The sequence below is a fragment of the Lagenorhynchus albirostris genome, chromosome 7 (assembly GCF_949774975.1).
Source record: "Lagenorhynchus albirostris chromosome 7, mLagAlb1.1, whole genome shotgun sequence".
Lineage (NCBI taxonomy): Eukaryota > Metazoa > Chordata > Mammalia > Artiodactyla > Delphinidae > Lagenorhynchus > Lagenorhynchus albirostris.
Window position 1 is genome coordinate 105,205,714 of NC_083101.1, and position 19,350 is coordinate 105,225,063.

Here is a 19,350-nt window from a genome sequence, read left to right on the forward strand (position 1 = left end):
ATAATATACATAGTTATTATGATATGGTATTTATTAAATGTCAGGCACTCTGCAAGAACTTTACATTTAATTCCTTTAATCCTCCCAGGAATGCTATGAGGTAGGAACTATATTCCCATTTTACAGAGGAAGAAAATGAAGCACAGAAATTATGAGGTCCCAAAGCTGTAAAGGCTGTGCCAGGACTTGAACCCAGGCGAATGAGATCCAGAGAGAGTTCACTTCACCACCACAGCATGCTATGCTACAGAGAGAAAGGAATTGTCAGAGACTAAGAAAAATTTGCAGAGATGATTTGCTCTAAAAGGCCATACTTTGAGTTGATAAGAATATAGACTGAATTTATAAGCTAGTGAACAAAGAAAATTAATTAGCTGGCTAATATAAGGTAAAGCAAAGATTAAATTATTAAATATGTCTGCAATCCATCATAAGCAGTAATTTTCTTTTGTTGAGTTTTCCCTTCCATTCAAAAAAAGAAACAAACAAACAAAAAGGTGATAAGATTCTCTCACTCTAAAGCAGTTTTACTGCTGAAACTACCTTTAAATATCTGTAATGTAACCTATAACCTTTAGGTTGAGTTAATGCCGAAAGCTGTTTAATCTTGTTCAGGAGAATTGTACACACCATAAAGGAACTTTTTTACAGGTAAGAGTGGTAATGAAGTAAGTTGTAAATGACATCACATTTTTTTCCTATTTTTCTCCTTTTTCTATTTAATCAACACATATATTCACTGTGGAGACCTATGAGCAGAGAAAAGAGGTTCAGTTTTCTTTTCTCTCTGGCAGTGGAATAGACTTTGGTTCTTTCTGATTCAAATATAACATTAAAAAGATATGTCTAGGGGCTTCCCTGGTGGTGCAGTGGTTGAGAGTCCGCCTGCCGATGCAGGGGACGTGGGTTCGTGCCCCGGTCCGGGAGGATCCCACATGCCGCGGAGTGGCTGGGCCCATGAGCCATGGCCACTGAGCCTGCGCGTCCGGAGCTTGTGCTCCGCAACGCGAGAGGCCACGACAGTGAGAGGCCCAAGTACAGCAAAAAAAAAAAAAAAAAAAAAAGATATGTCTAGCAAATTGATTTTTATGTAATGCTTTTGCTTCCTGGCACAACATTAGAAAACCTATCAGCATAATTCACACATAAATGAATACAGGGAAAAACAAATCTTAAAAGATTCCAAAAATGTATTTAAAAAACTCAACATCAATTCAAAGGCAAAAACTCTTACCAAACTATAAATAGAAAAATATTTCTTTAATCTGATAAAGGGTTCTAACCAAATCCTACATCATAGTTGATGATGTAGCATAAGAAACAGTTCCCTCAACGTCAAGAACAAAGGGATACCCACTATGACTGCTTAAATTTAATACTATACTGGAAATGATATATAATGCAATAAGACAAGAAAAATAAAGGATAAAATGATTAGAAGTGGAGAAATAAAATGTCACTGTCCACAGATGATATTATTAGAAGACATTCTGAAGGAAACCTATTACAACTAATAGGAGAGTTCATCAAGACTGCTAGATAGAAAAAAATCAATGTACAAAAATTGAGTTCTTACATGCCAGCCATGAACGATCAGTAAAAGTAATAAGAATTAAAATGAGAATACCATTCATATGGCAAAAAATTAAATGTATCATAAAATAAAAGAGAAGTATAAAATCACATAAAAACTTTTAAAAACCTATAAAACTCTCCTTAAAAATAACATTAATTGGAAAGGAAAATAAACTCTTGTTAAAAATAGAAATAAATAGGTAAGAGAGATTAAGAGGTTCAAACTTCCAGATGCAAAATTAATGAGTCATGGGTTTGAAATATACAGTGTGGAGAATATAATCAATAATTATATAATATCTTTGTATGGTGACAGATGGTACTAGACTTATCATGGTGATCATTTTGAAATATATAGAAATACTGAATCACTATGTTGTGTAATGGGAACTAATAGTTATACGTCAATTATACTTCAAAACAAACAAACAAACAAACTCATAGAAAAAGAGATCAAATCTGTGGTTACCAGAGGTGGGGGTGGGGGGAGGAGGAATTGGATGAAGGTGGTCAAAAGGTACAAATTTCCAGTTATAAGATAGGTAAGTACTAGGAATATAATGTATAACATGATAAATATAATTAACACTGCTCTATCTTATATATGAAAGCTGATAAGAGAGTAAATCCTAAGAGTTCTCATCACAAGGAAAAAAAATTTTTCTATTTCTTTAATTTTATACCTATATGAAATGATCAGTGTTCACTAAATTTACTGTGGTCATCATCTTGTGCTATATGTAAGTTAAATCATTATGCTGTACACCTTAAACTGATACAGTGCTGTATGTTAATTATATCTCATTAAAACTGGAAGAAAAAAGGTAAAAAACAAAGGGAAACTTAGCTGAAAAAAAAGACTGAGACAAATAAAAGGTGAGAGAATTCATTGCCAACAGACTCTGTTACAAAAATGTTAAGGAAGTTCTTTAGAAAGAAGGAAGATTATAATAGAATCTATAAAAAAAGTGAAGAACTCTGAAAGTGGTAAAAATAAAAGAAAATATAAAAAGCTACTTTTCTTTTAAAAATTGTTTAAAAACATAATTAACTGTCTAAAGGAAAAATGGTAACAACATATTGTGGAATTTATAACATGTATAAAAATAAAATGTGTGAGCACCACAGCACAAAGAATGGGAGGGAGGACTTGGAAGTACACCGTTGTAAGGTTCTTACGTTATACGTGAAGTAAGCCAATTCCTTAAAATAAATCTCTCTACTAAAAAAAAAAAATCAGTTCTCACTAATCTACTTTTTATGGAAATTAAGAATCATATGAGGGCTTCCCTGGTGGCGCAGTGGTTGAGAATCTGCCTGCCAATGCAGGGAACACGAGTTCGAGCCCTGGTCTGGGAAGATCCCACCTGCCACAGAGCAACTAGGCCCCTGAGCCACAACTACTGAGCTTGCGCATCTGGAGCTTGTGCTCCGCAACAAGAGAGGCCGCGATAGTGAGAGGCCCATGCACCGCGATGAAGAGTGGCCACCGCTCGCCGCAACTAGAGAAAGCCCACGCACAGAAATGAAGACCCAACACAGCCAAAAATAAATAAATAAATAAAATTAAAAAAAAATCATATGAAAGAGTCAAGGGCTATGATTAGCTAAAAAATATTAAAGAACAATGATTAGAGAGGATTTAAGTTTTCTGGTATTACAACTTACTATAATGTAATTAACAGTAGGATGTTGCACTAAGATAGGTAATGGACCAATGGAAAAGGAATAAACAGTCCAGAAAAGAGACACATACATGTCTAGGACATATGCTAAAAGTACCATTGTCAACATATGGTGCTGGGAAAGTTTGTAACCCATTTGGAAAAAATTATTTCACACCACACAAAAAAATTAATTCCAGATGCCTTAAATACTTAAGATATGAAGACAAAAACTTTACAACTTGTAGTGAAAAATAAAACAAAAAGAGGAAAATACCTTATCACTCTGGGATAGTGGAGAATTTCTTAAGAGAAAAGAAGCACAAACTGTAAGACAAAGATTCATATATTTGACTATGGTACTTTGAAAATCTTCAAAAGACACCATTAACAGAGTGAAAACACAAGCCAGAGATTGAGAGAAGATATTTCCATTATGTGTTATTAAAAAAAGCATTGGGAACCTATTCAGTATAAAAAGCTCGTACAAATCAACAACAATAAAAAGATTTTAAAACTCAACAGAAATGGACTTCCCTGGCGGTCCAGTGGTTAAGACTCTGCGCTTCCACTGCAGAGGGCATGGGTTGGATCCCTGGTTGGGGAAGTTCAGCATGCTGCACAGTGCAGCCAAAAAGAAATAAACCAAAAACCAAAAAAACCCAACAGAATGGGAAAAAAAAGAGTGGTCAAAAAATAAAGATATAAAGAACTCAGTATCATTAGAATCAAGGACATGCAAAATAAAACAATAATTGATAGGCTAAATAAGACAATTTAGATAGGCTAAAATTAGACTAATAATACAATGTATTGGAAATATGTAGTCAAAATGTAGTATAAATTGGTACAATCATTCTGGAGGATAATTTGGCAATAACTAATAATACTGAATATAGACACACCTTAACATATACTAAACTAATAAAAGCACATATGGGTATGATACACATCAACTTGAAGAAAGTAGTAACCTCTGGAGAGGGAGGAAAAGTAAAGGTTGGGGATCTTAGCTTTAGATACAACTTATGTCAAAAGCGGGGAGGGGAGGAAGGAGATCTGATCTAAAAAAAAAAAAGGTAAACTATTAACATCTATTTAATGTTAGTAATGAGGCCAAGAGTGTCTTTCCTGTATGGTTATCAGACACCTCTCCGCAGACATCAGAATTATGTAACTATACCTTTCCTACTATTGTCAAAATTTGTAGTGCTCTTTTCCTTATGACAAAAGTCTCATGGTACAAAAATAAAATCTAAGAGATCTTAATGGATATTTTAGTATTAGTATAGCATTTGCTAGGTATACTTGTTAATTTTCAAGGAACTACTAATGATTAATAGTTCATGATTTTCATTTTGATACTATATTTGTCCTGATGCAAAGTGAACAACACTTACAACTACTGACATGGCAATGGAAATGAAATAAAGTGAGACTGCTACCTCATGATTCAACAAGATATTGCCTTGGAGGAAGGAAACAAAACTAACTCCCAGTTTTGTCTAAATTTTTGAGATTACGTTAGTAACTTTAATAAACTCCTTGATGCTTTATAGTCTTATGCAGTTTGGCAAAACACTTCTCTAACAAGATTCAGCAAAGCTTTTTAATTTTATGAGAAGATTTTCAAATGATATTGATAATTATCTAATTACCAGAAATGTTATATTAATATGATAGTTATATTTATAAAACATACATATTCATAAAAATACACATCAAAGCTGACGCTTGAAAGAGAATTCTAAAAATAAAAGTAGACCCTTGCTTAGAAAGGAGTAGGAATTGAAAATATCATTGTATGAATTACCTTCACTAACAATAAGAATTATTGACAAATATTTTCTATACAATATTTAATTAGCTCTTACCCCAAAACTGAGTGAAGTAAATACTATCGATACCGATCCAGTTGTCAAGGCCCAAGGTCACCCAGTTAATAACAAACTGATTTTGCACTCAAACGAGTACAAGTTCCAAATACTTTCTCTTAAATCATTCCACTAATATGTTAGAAAGAAGAAAAAATGTAACAGTGTATTATACTAAGAGCAACAGATTTGATATGGATAGGATAGTTGGATAGAAAAAAAAAATCCAAGAATCTCAGCAATAAAAGTGACTATAGTTTTTTCTAGTCATTTTTCTAACTTCTCCCTCAATATTGTTTCCCTGTTGAACCACTACCTAACCCCTGTTAGGTTACTTCTAAGACAGACAGCTTGGAACAGACCAAGAAGGGAGAGCATTCAATTAGTTAATTAAGACTGCCGACAGTCATTTCCATATCCCTGAGAAGTTGTACGCTAGTATATTTTAACATTTAAAAAATGTGGCATTTCCTAATGATAGTCATTTAAAAAACAACAACAACAATTTGACTTGTTAAGGTGGGGGAAGTGAATTGACTTTTTTTAATTAATTAATTTATTTTTGGCTGCGTTGGGTCTTCAATGCTGTGCACGGGCTTTCTCTAGTTGAGCGGGGGCTACTCTTCCTTGAGGTGCTCGGGCTTCTCATTGCCGTGGCTTCTCTTGTTGAGGAGCACGGGCTCTAGACCACAGGCTTCAGTAGTTGTGGCACACGGCCTTGGCTGCTCCGTGGCATGTGGGATCTTCCTGGATCAGGGCTCGAACCCGTGTCCCCTGCATTGACAGGCAGATTTGTAACCAGTGCGCTGCCTGGGAAGTCCCTAACTTTTCTTAAAAAAATATTAATTAATTAATTTATTTATTTGGCTGCGCTGGGTCTTAGTTGCGGCATGCGGGATCTTCATTGCGGTGTGCGGGATCTTTAGTTGTGGCATATGGGCATCTTTCAGTTGCGGCATGCAGGCTCTTAGTTGTGGCATGTGGGATCCCTGGCCAGGGATTGAACCTGGGCCCCCTTCATTGGGAGCACAGAATCTTAACCACCGGACCACCAGGGAAGTCCCATGATAAAGTCATGATAAAGTTTTCTTTTTTTAATAGTTTTAGTTAGATTTTAGATAGAGCTTCTGAACATACTTAAAATTTCCTCAATAACTGAATCAAGTATCAGCTTTTAATTTAAAGTTTAATTAATTAAAATAAAATAGAATTTTAAATTCTATTGATTAATAGTCACATGCAACTGATGGATACTGTATAGGATAGGGCAATTCTAGAAAAAGAGAGGGAAACTTAGGCAAAGATTTCTTAGATTAAAGAACAAGAACATGAAAAGGAAACCTATAAATTGAACTTAATAAAAATTTAAAACTTCTTCAAAAGACACCCTTAAAACGAAAGGTGACTCAGAGATTGGGAGAAAATATTTACAACACACGTATCTGATAAAGAACTTGAAAACAGAAAATTAAAAAGAATTCTTACAACTCCAGCCAAAGTAATAAACAAATAAATTGGGCTTCCCTTGTGGCGCAGCGGTTAAGAATCTGCCTGCTAACACAGGAGACACGGTTCGAGCCCTGGTCCGGGAAGATCCCACATACTGCGGAGCAACTAAGCCCGTGCGCCACAACTACTGGGCCTGCGTTCTAGAGCCCGTGAGCCACAACTACTGAGCCCGCATGCCACAACTACTGAAGCCCGAGTGCCTAGAGCCTGTGCTCCGCAACGAGAAGCCACTGCAATGAGAAGCAACCGTATCGCAACAAAGAGTAGCCCCCGCTCGCCACAACTAGAAAAAGCCTGCGTGCAGCAACAAAGACCCAACACAGCCAAAAATAAATAAATAAATTTATTTTAGAAAAACACAAATAAATTCAATGTTAATACAGGAAGGTAGTTCCCTGACCCTAGATTTCAGATTTTTGTGTTTATCAGAAGAGCCTCATTCTTCCTCACTGACTGATTTTATGGTACATAAATGTAACGATTTTTAACTTAGAAAATAAATTCACATTAATAAAGTATCATTTTTATGTTTTATAAAAAAAGAATTCTTACAACTCAACAACAGCATAAACAATGCAATAAAAATGGGTAAAATATGTGAGGAGGCATTCGCTGAAGAAGACATAAGGATGGCAAATGAAGAGATGCTAAACATGAGTCCTTAGAGAAATACCAATTAAAACCACAGTGAGGTACCACTACACTCTTACAAGGGTCAAAACTAAAGACTGACGAGTGCTGGCAAGGATGTAGAGCAACTGGAAATCTCGAACATTACCAGTATAATGCTTTTGAGAGTCATCCTTGTTGTTGCTTATATCAATAGCCCACTCTTTTTTTAATTGCTAAGAAGTATTCCATTGTATGGATGTACCATAGATGTTTATTGATAACATCCACAAGCTGATGGATATGTGGGTTGTTGTTTTCAGTTTTTGACAACTATGAATAAAGCTGCCATAAATATTCACATACAGATTTTTGTAGAGCCATACAATTTCATTTCCTTTGGGTAAAAATTTAAGAGTGGAATTGCTAGGCTATATATGTTTAACCTTTTAAGAAACTACCAAACTGTTTTCCAAAGTGAAAATTTATTTTTAGCTTAAATAAACCAGAGTCAGATCTTACTGCTGAGCTGTACACCATAGTATCCAACATCTCCTTTAACCTAGTCATAAAGCATTAGTTCTAACTCTGCCTCTAAATTAGTGTTAATCCAAACGATTCCCTAAATTCTTTGGGCCTCAAATATCTTCTTCTGGAGACTTGACTAGATTCTTTCTCTTTCTCTCTTTCTTTCTCTCTCTCTCCCACTCCCTCCCTCCCTCTCTCTCTCTCCTTCCTTCCTTTCCTTTCCCTTCCTTCCTCTTTCTTTCCCTCTCTCTTTCTCTTTCTTTCCTTCCTCCCATCCTCCTCGCTCCCTCCCTCCCTCCCTTTCACTGCACCATGGGGTATGCGGGATCTTAGTTCCCCAACCAGGGATAGAACCTGTTACCCTGCAGTGGAAGCGTGGATTCTTAACCACTGGACCTCCAGGGAAGTCCCGACTAGATTATTTCTAAGCTCTCTTTTAACACAAAAATATTGTCTCTCATTATTCTATCATTTCACTGGGTCAACCAAAACTCTTTGGTCTTTTATATAACCAGTCAAGAAATATCTATGCCACTGTGTTCTTTTATAACTAGCTCTATGCAAATAAGAAATTACATGATTTATAAGATGGAAGGGATTCTAAGATAATCTAGTCCAAATACCTCTTTTAAAAATGAGGAACCAAGCTCTTCCAAGGCTTGTGAACTTTCCTCTGCACCTACACACCCGAGTATACACATTTACAGCCATCGATAACTATAGCTTGCTAGAAGACACGCCATGCCCTAACAGGGTGTATAAGAAGATTCTTAGTGTAGCAGGAAAGGGGAAAGCACACTCTGTGGAGAATCCCTGCCTGATACCACAGCATCCTGAGTTAAACTGGCTTCCACTGAGCCAAACCTGCCTAATTTGGAACTATTACCCCTGCTAAGAATTTTGGGCCAGGTCCTCCAACACTCAGAAATTTCTATAAATACATTTCAATTTTATTTGGTAATCTTTCACTTTCTTCCACTTTATCTCTTGATTCTATCTTGCAGGAGAGCTGTTAAAGGTGCCAATCGCACTCACTGTCACACTGACTACACAGCTGGATAAAATAGAGGGCTAATTTTCCACTTGAGCAGCAAATCTCTAGCATGCATGGTAAACACAGAGAAGCCACTTTCTGGTTGGAGCGTGGCTAAACATCACCCACAGCTGGGTAGCTGACACTTATGGCTGCTCCCTCTTGCTTATCCTGTCCTCTGACTTGGCTTTCCATGAAAATGAGTAAAGAAGGAGAGAGTTGTCATAAAAAGCAACACCCCCCCCTGCCCCCAATAGAAGCTCACGAAGGGTGGGAGTGTTGACAGTAAATATTAAGAGTGAGGGAAGGAAAACAGGGGTTGGCTTGGGAACAAACATTGTTGGCTGTCTCTCTCTACGCTGAGAGAAAATGCTCTCTCCGCACACTAGCACAGGATAAAGAAACTGATCATGAGGATGTGGGGAAATGGAAACTTTCATTTACCTCTGTTGAGTGAAAAGGAAAGAGTATCTGAAGAGCAATACTGAATCAAAATTTAAAATGTGCATATATAGCAATTTTACTTAAGGAATTGACACTAAGCAAACACCCAGATGGGTGCAAAAAAATGTAAATAAAAATACGTTGCCTTTAGTATTGTGTGGGATAGTAGTGAATGGAAACTAAAATGTTCAATAGCAGAATAAATCCATACAACGTAATACTATAAAAAGATTCAAAATGAGCTCATGAACATTCAAAATGGAAAGGCTTGTAACAGAAAGTTGTCTCATTATCTGTATTCCCCTTCGCCCTTTCACAGGAGAACCCCAAATCTCAGCTGGAATTATGGCCACCTGGAATAGAGATTTCCCAGTCTCTCTTGCAACTAACTGTAGTCATGTAACTTCATGTAAATTCTGGCCAAAAAGAATATATTGAAGTCTATGTGTGCAACTCTGAGAAATAATCAAAGGGAAAGGGCATGCCTTTCCCTGTCCCTTCCTCCTTCCTGCTGTCTAGAAAAAGGATCTGATGGCCTGAGCTGGTCAACTCACATTGGATCACAAACAGTAAGGCATATATTGAAGATGGTGGGGCAGCAAGCTAGCAGGAGACCCTGGGTCTCTAATGGTCACAGACCTGGACTCTTTACCCCTGGACTTCCTTTGTAAGAGAGAAACAAACATCTAAACTGTTAAGCCATGGTTACTTCAGGCTTCTTATCACTCAGAGCTGAATCTGATCCTAACAGATTTATAGCCTAAGAGCAACTAAAGGATATCAGTGCACACATCCATCATAGGAGATTATATACCAAAATGTTACACAGTGATTACTCTAGGTGGTGAGATTACAGGTGATTTGTGTTTTCTTCTTTATATCTTTCCATTATATTCAGAAAAAAAATTATGAGTATGTATTGGTTCTATAATAGAGCTATTTTTATTTTGAGAAAAGCATTCTAAAACTTCAAGTGAACTAAAGAAACAAGTTTTCTTTTATTTAGTCCCTTTGAAGAACTCTGACAGTTTAGTTGGATGGATTTCTTTATAAAAGAAACCATGTTGTCTCAGCTGATATCTCCCATTGAATGGCAGCAGCTTGCCTAGCCCAGAAATAGGTTTTGTCAGGCTGAATATCTCAGGGCCCCCTCAAGAACACTCCAAGGAGATGGTAATCCCACAGTCACTTTGCCAGTCCTCCACCAGGTTGCTATGTACAGCTGGGTCACACAGTTTAACCAATAAGGCAACAATCTCATCCTTCAAAACTTTCAGGTCAACGAAGTGTTGAGTTATAGAAGCCAGACGCGAAAGAGAACACACTCAGATGCATAACTAGATAAAAATTCATCAAACTGCACGCGCACTTGAAATTTATGTTAGTTTTACTATCTGAAAATGTTATTTAAAAAAATACCCTGAGGACAGCATCACACTTTCTGGTGATTTCTCTCTACTCAACCTGTTGATGTGACCAAGAATATTCTACGCATTTAGCAGGTCTGCAGGAATGGGGCTCCCCAACTCTTTCTCAGTAAAGGTGAACGTCAAGGAATCAATGAGGGTGTCTGTTCTCTCCTTTTTCCTATCTGGGCACTCTTCTTACATGGCGCCCAACAACTGGTCCCACTGATTCTCTGGATCCCTTTCACTTTTTGATGTATTTATTAATTCTGTTACTGTTTATGAGGTCCTTGTAAGGTGCTCAGAAAAATCTTGTCCTAAGTAGGTAATTCTGACTTTGATTTACTTTGATGCATTTGCTAAGCTCCCTAATGCTTCTTATTTTGATTATATTTCACTTTTAAAAATATTTTCTGTAACTGCAATGAATCATACTTTTTGATTTCACATTCCGAAGTTTTTAAGTGTGTAAAATACAGTTCTTCTAACTCCTTTGTCCTAGGTTTCAGAAGGGATGAATTTAAAGGCTCTAGGTGTTAAAAAATTCTTAAACTTCCCTGAAACTTTTTCTTAAAAAAAATCCTTATTTTGTTACTTCTCAAACCGCTAAGTCTTATATTCCAAGTCCACCACTGTGGCTTCAATCTACCTTTCTAACTTTCGTTCCTAGTACACTCAGCAAGGTCCCAACTGCAGTGAGCTAGAGCTCCAATCACACGTACTAACCTTTCAGATGTTAACAACACACATATAATAAAAATGTTGATATTCTAAAGTAATGAATTAGGAGAATGTGAGAAGACAGAAATGTGTCTATTTTTGTAGACACTGCTACAGAGCAAAAAACATATAAAGTGCATATGCACATTATGGGAAAACTGAACACCTCACTTCCAAATCTTTTTAAAAACCACTCTATTGAGGTGTGACTGACATGTGAAAGGATGTATGTATTTAATATAAATAAGTTGCTGAGTTTGGGGATAAGTATACATCCATGAAACCATCACCACCATCAAGTTTATAAACGTATCTATCACCTCTCAAAGTTTCCTCTCACTCCTACTATTATTATTACTATTTTGTGGGGTGGGAGTGGTAGGGAAGAGGGTAGGAACTACCAGGAATAAGACCATCATGTTCCTCCTCCGATGTATTTGTCAGCCAAGGTACTTTCCAAGGCCAGCTCAAATTTTACTCCTCTAGGAAACTTTGATTCTCTGGGTGGAATTCATCTTTCATAATCCTGATCTTACTATTGCCTTTATCACAGTCTGTCACTAAAACCACATACACTCACTCACATACATCAATAGTATACACAGTACACTTATCTATGGTTTGTTGAATAGTGAGTTACTGAGAGGTAAGGTCTATGTCTTACTCATCTTTAGTTTGCTCCACAGCACCGAGGTTTTGTAGGCATTTAATAACATTCATTGGCTATACAATTAGAGCCAAACGATGTACGGCTTCTCTTATCTGTTAGTTTTAACTATCACACAGTTGTTCATCAACAGTTTCTTCCTATTGGATCTATGCAGCTTGACTCAAATACAGTTTAAAATAAATAAGCCACTGCCTAGGGCTCTGAATCCCTTTTTGTTTCTACAGATTTTTTTTGTGTGGTAATTATGTTTATTTTAACAGACAATTTGTTTACATTTCTTGCCTTTATCAGGCCTGTCTCTTAAGTACAAAAAGAGAGAAACTATTTCTGGCTGTTCTATTTTCCAAGGAAACCTTGCAATTTTCTTTTAAGGTCATAGAAGTCTTTTACTTCTACAAGTCTGCTACGTACCACCTAAGACTTTAAGTTATAAAAACCATTGTTTTCTCAAAAGTCTGGAAATGGCTTGCAAGATATAATTAACTGCCTAGAACAAACAATACAACACAAATAGATCTTCCTCTTAGAAAATAACTTACTGTTGGGCTATGTGAAAGAATCTCACTTTTTTTAGTGACTAGAAAATTTTGGAGCAAGAAAGCAGTTGTATGTAAATTAAAATACACAAAAATTTCAAGCCAGAAGTCAATGTTTAACAGTGCCATGTTGAGTTCAAGCATCATGTCCACTCACATCAGAAATAGAACACAGATGTCTACGACCACCACTGCTGTTCCAAAATATTCTGGAAGTATAAGCCAATGTAATTACACCACAGGAAAAAAAATGAGGTTAAAAAAATTATCTGCAAAGTTATACACCTAAAAACCTAAGAGAATTAAATGGAAAGATTACTAAATATTAAAATAAGACAGTTCAGCATAGGGCTGTGTAGAGAATGCAAAAAAGAAATACCCTTCTTGTAAGTAAACAATGTAAGAAAAGATTCCAATTACAGTAACAACAAAAAAGATATGCTTAAAAAAAGGTTTAAATAAAGGAAAAGACATTTCTTGTTCTTAGATAGACTCAATGATATGTTGAAAGAAATAAGTCAATTCTCTCCTTAGATTCTGTAAATTTAACCTGATTCCAAGCAAAATATGAAATGGATTTTATTGGAAACTAATAATTCTAAATTTTATATGAAAAATAAAGGAGAGTAGTCTGGAAAATTCTGAAGTGAGGAACAATGAGTGGGAACAAGTACTACAAGATATTAAAATACACTCTAGAGCTACAGAAGGTAAAATAGTTTAGCAGTGTAGTATTAATAGATCAAGTAGGGGAGAAGAGAGATGAAAAGGAAATGGAAATACAGGTGCTTTTCTACACATATGAAAAGATGTTCCACGTCTTATACATAATGAGAGAAAAATAACATAAAAAAGTATAATGACATACCATTTTTTTCACTTTCCCAGGAGAAAAAAATAAGACAGCTTGATGATAACACTGTAGTGGTGAGTTGGGATATGCTGCTGGCAAGAGTGTAATCTGCTAAGTCGCGATGGGGGCATTTTGGCAATAAAATGAAATAAAAAATGCATATGCCCTTTGACATATATCCTACAGATATACTTCCAAAAATGCTCACAAAAGAGATTATCTATGCGACAAGATTTCTAATCACTAAAGACTGGAAACAACCTCATGCTCACAGAGGAAGGTTTGGTTAGCTAAATTACGGTATACGTAAACAACAAAACACTGTGCAACTGACTTTTTTTTCTAGCAATAGTTTGAACATATTTTTGAGCCGTGCTGACACTAATTTCACATGTTATATATTATATTAGCAACAAAAACCATGCCCTAAACTTTAAGTAACAATGAATGATACTCAAATAGTTGGGAGGGATATATGTGGAGGAAGGAGAACTCTACCTTCCAGCCTAACATCCATGATTCTAAACTCCTCCTTTAGACAATGAAAAGACGAAGTGTCTGTTACAAATATTAAAAAAATTTTTTTTTGAAAGGAGTACTGAAACTATTTCATTGTTTAGAATAAAAGTAACATGAAAACAAATGACCCAGGATCTTGTTAAATGCAGACTCAATTAGGTGTGGATATGCTGTTTTATAAAATGAAGCTGTTCTAAATTTCGACATGAAATGATCTCTAAGATGCATTTCTAACTTTAAAAAGAAAAAGGAATATGCAAAACTAGTGTGGGCAGTATCTCACCATTTATGTAAAAAACAAAAAAGGAATGGAAATTACACACATGTGTATATTTCCACAGAATATCTCTGAAGGATCCACAAGAAACTGACAACTGAGATTGCTCTTGGGGAGGAAGATAAAGGTGGCACAGGATCTTCCCTCTCTTTTTTTTAAACAGATTTTTTTAAAATTAAACAACGTGCATGTATTACCTATTTTAAGAAACACAAAAAGATGCTCAACATCACCAATCATTAGGTAAATGTAAATCAAAACCTTACTGAGATACTACTTCACATCCATTAGGATAGCTATTATCTAAACGAACAAAGATAAAATGACAAGTGTTGATGAGCGGTGAAGATGTGGAGAAATCAGAACCCCTGTGCATCGCTGGTGGGAATGTAAAAAACGGAAAGCAGTATGTTGGTTCCTCAGAAAATTAAATTAAAATTACTGTATGATCCAGCAATTCAACTTCTGGGCGTATACCAAAAAAATCTGAAAGCAGAGACTTGAACAGATTTTTGTACATCCATGTTCACAGCAGCTTTAGTCACAACAACCAAAAGGTGGAAACAACCCAAGTGTCTACTGACAGATGAATGTATAAAACATATGTGGTATACAAAAGAATATTATTCAGCCTTAAAAAGGAAGGAAATTTTGACACAGGCTACAACATGGATGAACCTTGATGATATTATGCTAAGTGATGTCTGGAAATGGATGGTGGTGATGGCTGCACAACAATGTGAATGTAATGTCACTGGGCTGTACACTTAAAAATGGTTAAAACAGTAAATTTTATGTTGTGTATATTTTATCACAATTTTTAAAAAATGTAATGCACAGGGCTTCCCTGGTGGCGCAGTGGTTGAGAGTCTGCCTGCTGATGCAGGGGACACGGGTTCGTGCCCCGGTCCGGGAAGATCCCACATGCCACCGAGCGGTTGGGCCCGTGAGCCATGGCAGCTGAGCCTGTGCTCTGCAATGGGAGAGGCCACAACAGTGAGAGGCCCACGTACCGAAAAAAAAAAAAAATGTAATGCACAAAGAGAAAATCTGAAGAGACCTATAGCAGGTAAAGAAATTGACTTAGTCATTTAAAAATCTTCCCAGAAAAGCCCAGGCCCAGATGGCTTCATTGATGAATTCTATCAAACATTTAAAGAGAAATACCAATTCTTCACACATACTCTTCTGGAATCTAGAGGAGAGAACATTTCCCAGCTCATTCTATGAGAACAATATTACTGATACGAAAGCCAGACAAAGACATCATAAGAACACTACAGACCAATTTCTCTCATGAATATATATATATATATATATATATATATGCAAAAATTGTCAACAAAATATCAGCAAACTAAATCCAGCAATATCTACAAAGGATTCTACATCATGACTAACTGGGAATTATGCCTGGAATGCAAGATTGATTTAACATTAAAAATTCAACTAAGTTAATATACTATATTAATATAATAAAGGACAAAAACCATATGATCATCTTGATACACAAAGGAAAAGCATTTGATGAAATCCAAGACCCATTCATGATAAAAATGGTCAACAAACCAGGAACAGAAGGGAACATCAACTTGATAAAGGGCAACTATGAAAAACCTACAGCTCATATTGTATTCAGTGGTGAAAGATTGAATGCTTTCTCCCTAAGACTGGGAAGGGGAAAAAAGACTGGCACCATTGCTTGCACCACTTCTATTCAATATTGTATTGGAGGTTCTAGCCAGTGTAATCATGAAAGACAAAGAAATGAAAACATGGAGAAATCAGAAATAAAAACTTATGTCCGCACAATATTAATAGCCCCAAAGTGGAAACAATCCAGATGTCTATCAACTGGTACCTGGATAAACAAAATGTGACATATTCATATAGAATATTACTGAGCAATACATGCTACAACATGGATGAACCTCAAAAACACTATGCTAAATGAAAAGTCAGACACAGAAGACTGCATATTGCATGAATCAATTCATATGAAATGACCAGAAAGGGCAAATCTACAAGACAGAAGATAGATTAGTGGTTGCCTGGGCCTGGAGGTAGTTATGGGGATTGCTAATGGGCACAAGGGATCTTTTTGGAGTAACGAAAATATTCTAAAACTGGATTGTGGTGATTGTTGGATAACTCTGTAAATTTACTAAAAGTCACTGCAATGTACCTTTTAAATGTATGAGTTTTGTGGTATGTTAATTATATCTCAATAAAGCTATTTTAAAAATGTTAATAAAAAGCAACAATTATAATAATATCCTTTACATTATTAATACTACTTGTTTACCTGTATTTTCATACACTGAGAAAACACACGAGAAGGAAGACTTATTAAATTAGAACATCTAATTATGCCTTTCTCTATTTTACTGGAATAGAAAAATGCAGAAATGCTGTATTTAAGAAAAGCCAATCTCTGCTTAGGCCATAAATCTGAAGAATAGATTATGCAAGACCTTTTATTATTCACGTTCCCCCACCCCATTCATAAGCATGAGTGATGAAAATAAACTGCACCTTAAGGGCAAAAAGGGTGTTAGTTTTACAATTCCTATTAAAGAATGGCTTTCTTGAACATCATCTATCTGATTATCTATCCTTGAGAGAGCTAAAGTTCATTCAGCTGTGCTTTCAATAAATTAAAATGTTTTAGACCCTTAGGGCATTTCCTTCAGATATATGGTCAATCAGGGGCAATTTAAACTTCCTGTTTCCTCACAGTAAAATTCCCACCACAGGCTGGGAATTTAGTCTTGATCACCGAGCCCCTTGGGGCTTTCAAGCTAACTCCTTTCTCCTACGGTCTTTCCTATTCCCCTTCATCTTCTGTTAGCATTCTTGCCTTTTCTCAGGATCCCCGCAAATTCTGACATCTGTCCTTCTGACTTAGCCCTTCCTGATATGCCAACTCCTAGTTTCATCTCACCGGTCATCCCTTTCCTTTCTGGGGGGCACGGAGGTCTCCTCTGCCATTTACACACACTTGACCCAGCTGCCTCTCCAATCTGCCGGACCCCATAATACTAATAATAACAACTACTGCTCCCACGCATCAGCATTTTCAAAGCAACACCAGAGGTTCTTTGAAAAATTCCTTTTAAAGATTCTCACGGCACCACTTTTTTATCTGAAGAAATCTGCTCCTCTTTTTGGTACATTTTCCCACATCCATACATCACTACTGTAAGGACCTTCTACTAAATATAGCCGAAGTCTAAGAGACAAGAGGGTGTGAGGATTGACGAAAGAAGATGGTTACATTAGTAAGACACATAGTAAGAGTAAAGAAACAGATGGCATCCCTGGCAAGAGTGGGGAAATGTATTCTCATACATGATTGGTACAATGGTAAACCAGTGGGCAAATTGGCCATGTCTGTTACAATTTTAAGAAGGCATCTTCTAGGATACAATTAAATACATTTTGAAGCACTATATTCAAAAACTACTTGAGCCAGGGCCCAACAATATCACTACATCAGAAAATTCACTGCAATATTGTTTGAACTGCACAGTAAGCCCACTGGACTTTACATTCCATAAAGGCAGAGAGTAAATCCGTTTTCTTCACTGGAATATGCCTAGTACCTTGGGTAATGCATAGCACAGAAGAGGCAGGTGTTCAGGAAGATCTGTTGAATGAATAAATTAATGATGATGACTGAAGAGCAGTTTACCCCTGGACCTCTGCTGGTATTCAGCAAGCCAGGAGAGAACTTTCCATTTGGAATGCTAGGTTTTACTGAGTTCTGTGGCCATGATGCATTTTTGGCCCTTGTCCTTCAAGTACACTTTGCGGATCATCAGAGCAAATGGCAGAGGGATTTGAGTACCCAGAGTAAGCCAGTCACAAAACAAATGTGCTACTGCAGTTATAGGTAACAGCAATGCTGTCATGCTTGTTCTGTATGTCAGACTATATGTATTACATGCAAATATAAAATTTTCTTTTCAAGTCAACTGTTACTGAAAAAAACCTTGCTATATATTTTTTTTGCCTTAAGTATAAAAGATTTAATCTTCAGGGTAACCATTAAGACTTTGAAATGCCCAAGACTAAAATAGTCGGTTTTACCTGAGAGCTCTATTGAACAATGTCTGTGATTTGGCCTTATGTCACTTTTCAGAGTTTGAGGAAAGCATTCTAAAGGGAAAAAACCTATCACACTGAGGTGGTGATGATAAAACGTGACCTTTCTAAAACCTGAAATGATATTAAATCATAAAGACACACGAGGGCACTCTAATCAACCAGCAAAGAGAAACACAGAAAAGATAGTGAAATCAGGTTGACATTTTAACAATTGTACTGAAATAGGTGAATTAAGTCCTGGTAAAATTGCGAGTGTTTGTACTTTACAGCGAGAAATTTTCTGTTCCCGATCCAAAGCCTAAGAAGCCAAAAGGATTCTGCAAGTCTGAAAACTGCAGGAAGAATTCATCGCACTCAGATCCAAGGTGAGGATTAACCACACCCCTTTCTAATGATTTGTTAAATTGACCTTGGAGCAGGATTTGCCCCTTTCAAGCCAATATTTTCTTTATAATCTACAATTCCACTTGGTGCTTTACTTGTCCTCCGCTGGAAGCGGCCCATGGATCCACTGCTTTGCTCCATCTGTTCTCCTAAGAGACATGGTGAGTTAAGTTTGAGCCTCCCCGCCACCCCCAAAGCCAGTAGTAATGAAACAGCATTTTCATAGAGGAGCATAGACCACCAAAGAATATACCTCAAGGCCTTCTTGAGGCTTTAAATTTGTAAATAAAACTACAGCATATAATTTCCTCCATCAAATTCAAAAAGTATAACGTAACAAGCGTTTAAGTGACCTTTCTTTCAGACCTTTAACAAGTGGGCCACAAGAACTGCAGAGAGCCCTGGATTCTGAGGCAATCAGGCTCATTCACTAAGGATTGTCATTCAACTTCTTTTTTTTTTTTTTTTGTGGTACACGGGCCTCTCACTGCTGTGGCCTCTCCCGCTGCGGCTCCGTACACACAGGCTCAGCGGTCATGGGGGATCTTCCCTGACTGGGGCACGAACCCGTGTCTCCTGCGTGTCCCCTGCATCGGCAGGCGGACTCTCAACCACTGTGCCACCAGGGAAGCCCCTGTC

General features: G+C 36.7%; 1 protein-coding gene across 3 annotated transcripts in view; it reads right to left on the minus strand.

Annotated features, from left to right (window-relative positions):
• INTS9 (integrator complex subunit 9) overlaps positions 1 to 19,350 on the minus strand; it is a 111,615-nt gene that overhangs the window by 88,019 nt on the left and 4,246 nt on the right. Inside the window, exon 2 of one of the 3 annotated variants that reach the window (XM_060155770.1) lies at positions 3,517 to 3,566. The exons of the other annotated variants lie outside the window; for them this stretch is intronic. The gene's annotated coding sequence lies outside the window, so the exon portion shown is untranslated. The remainder of the gene's footprint in view (positions 1 to 3,516; positions 3,567 to 19,350) is intronic. 3 annotated transcript variants of the gene reach the window in all.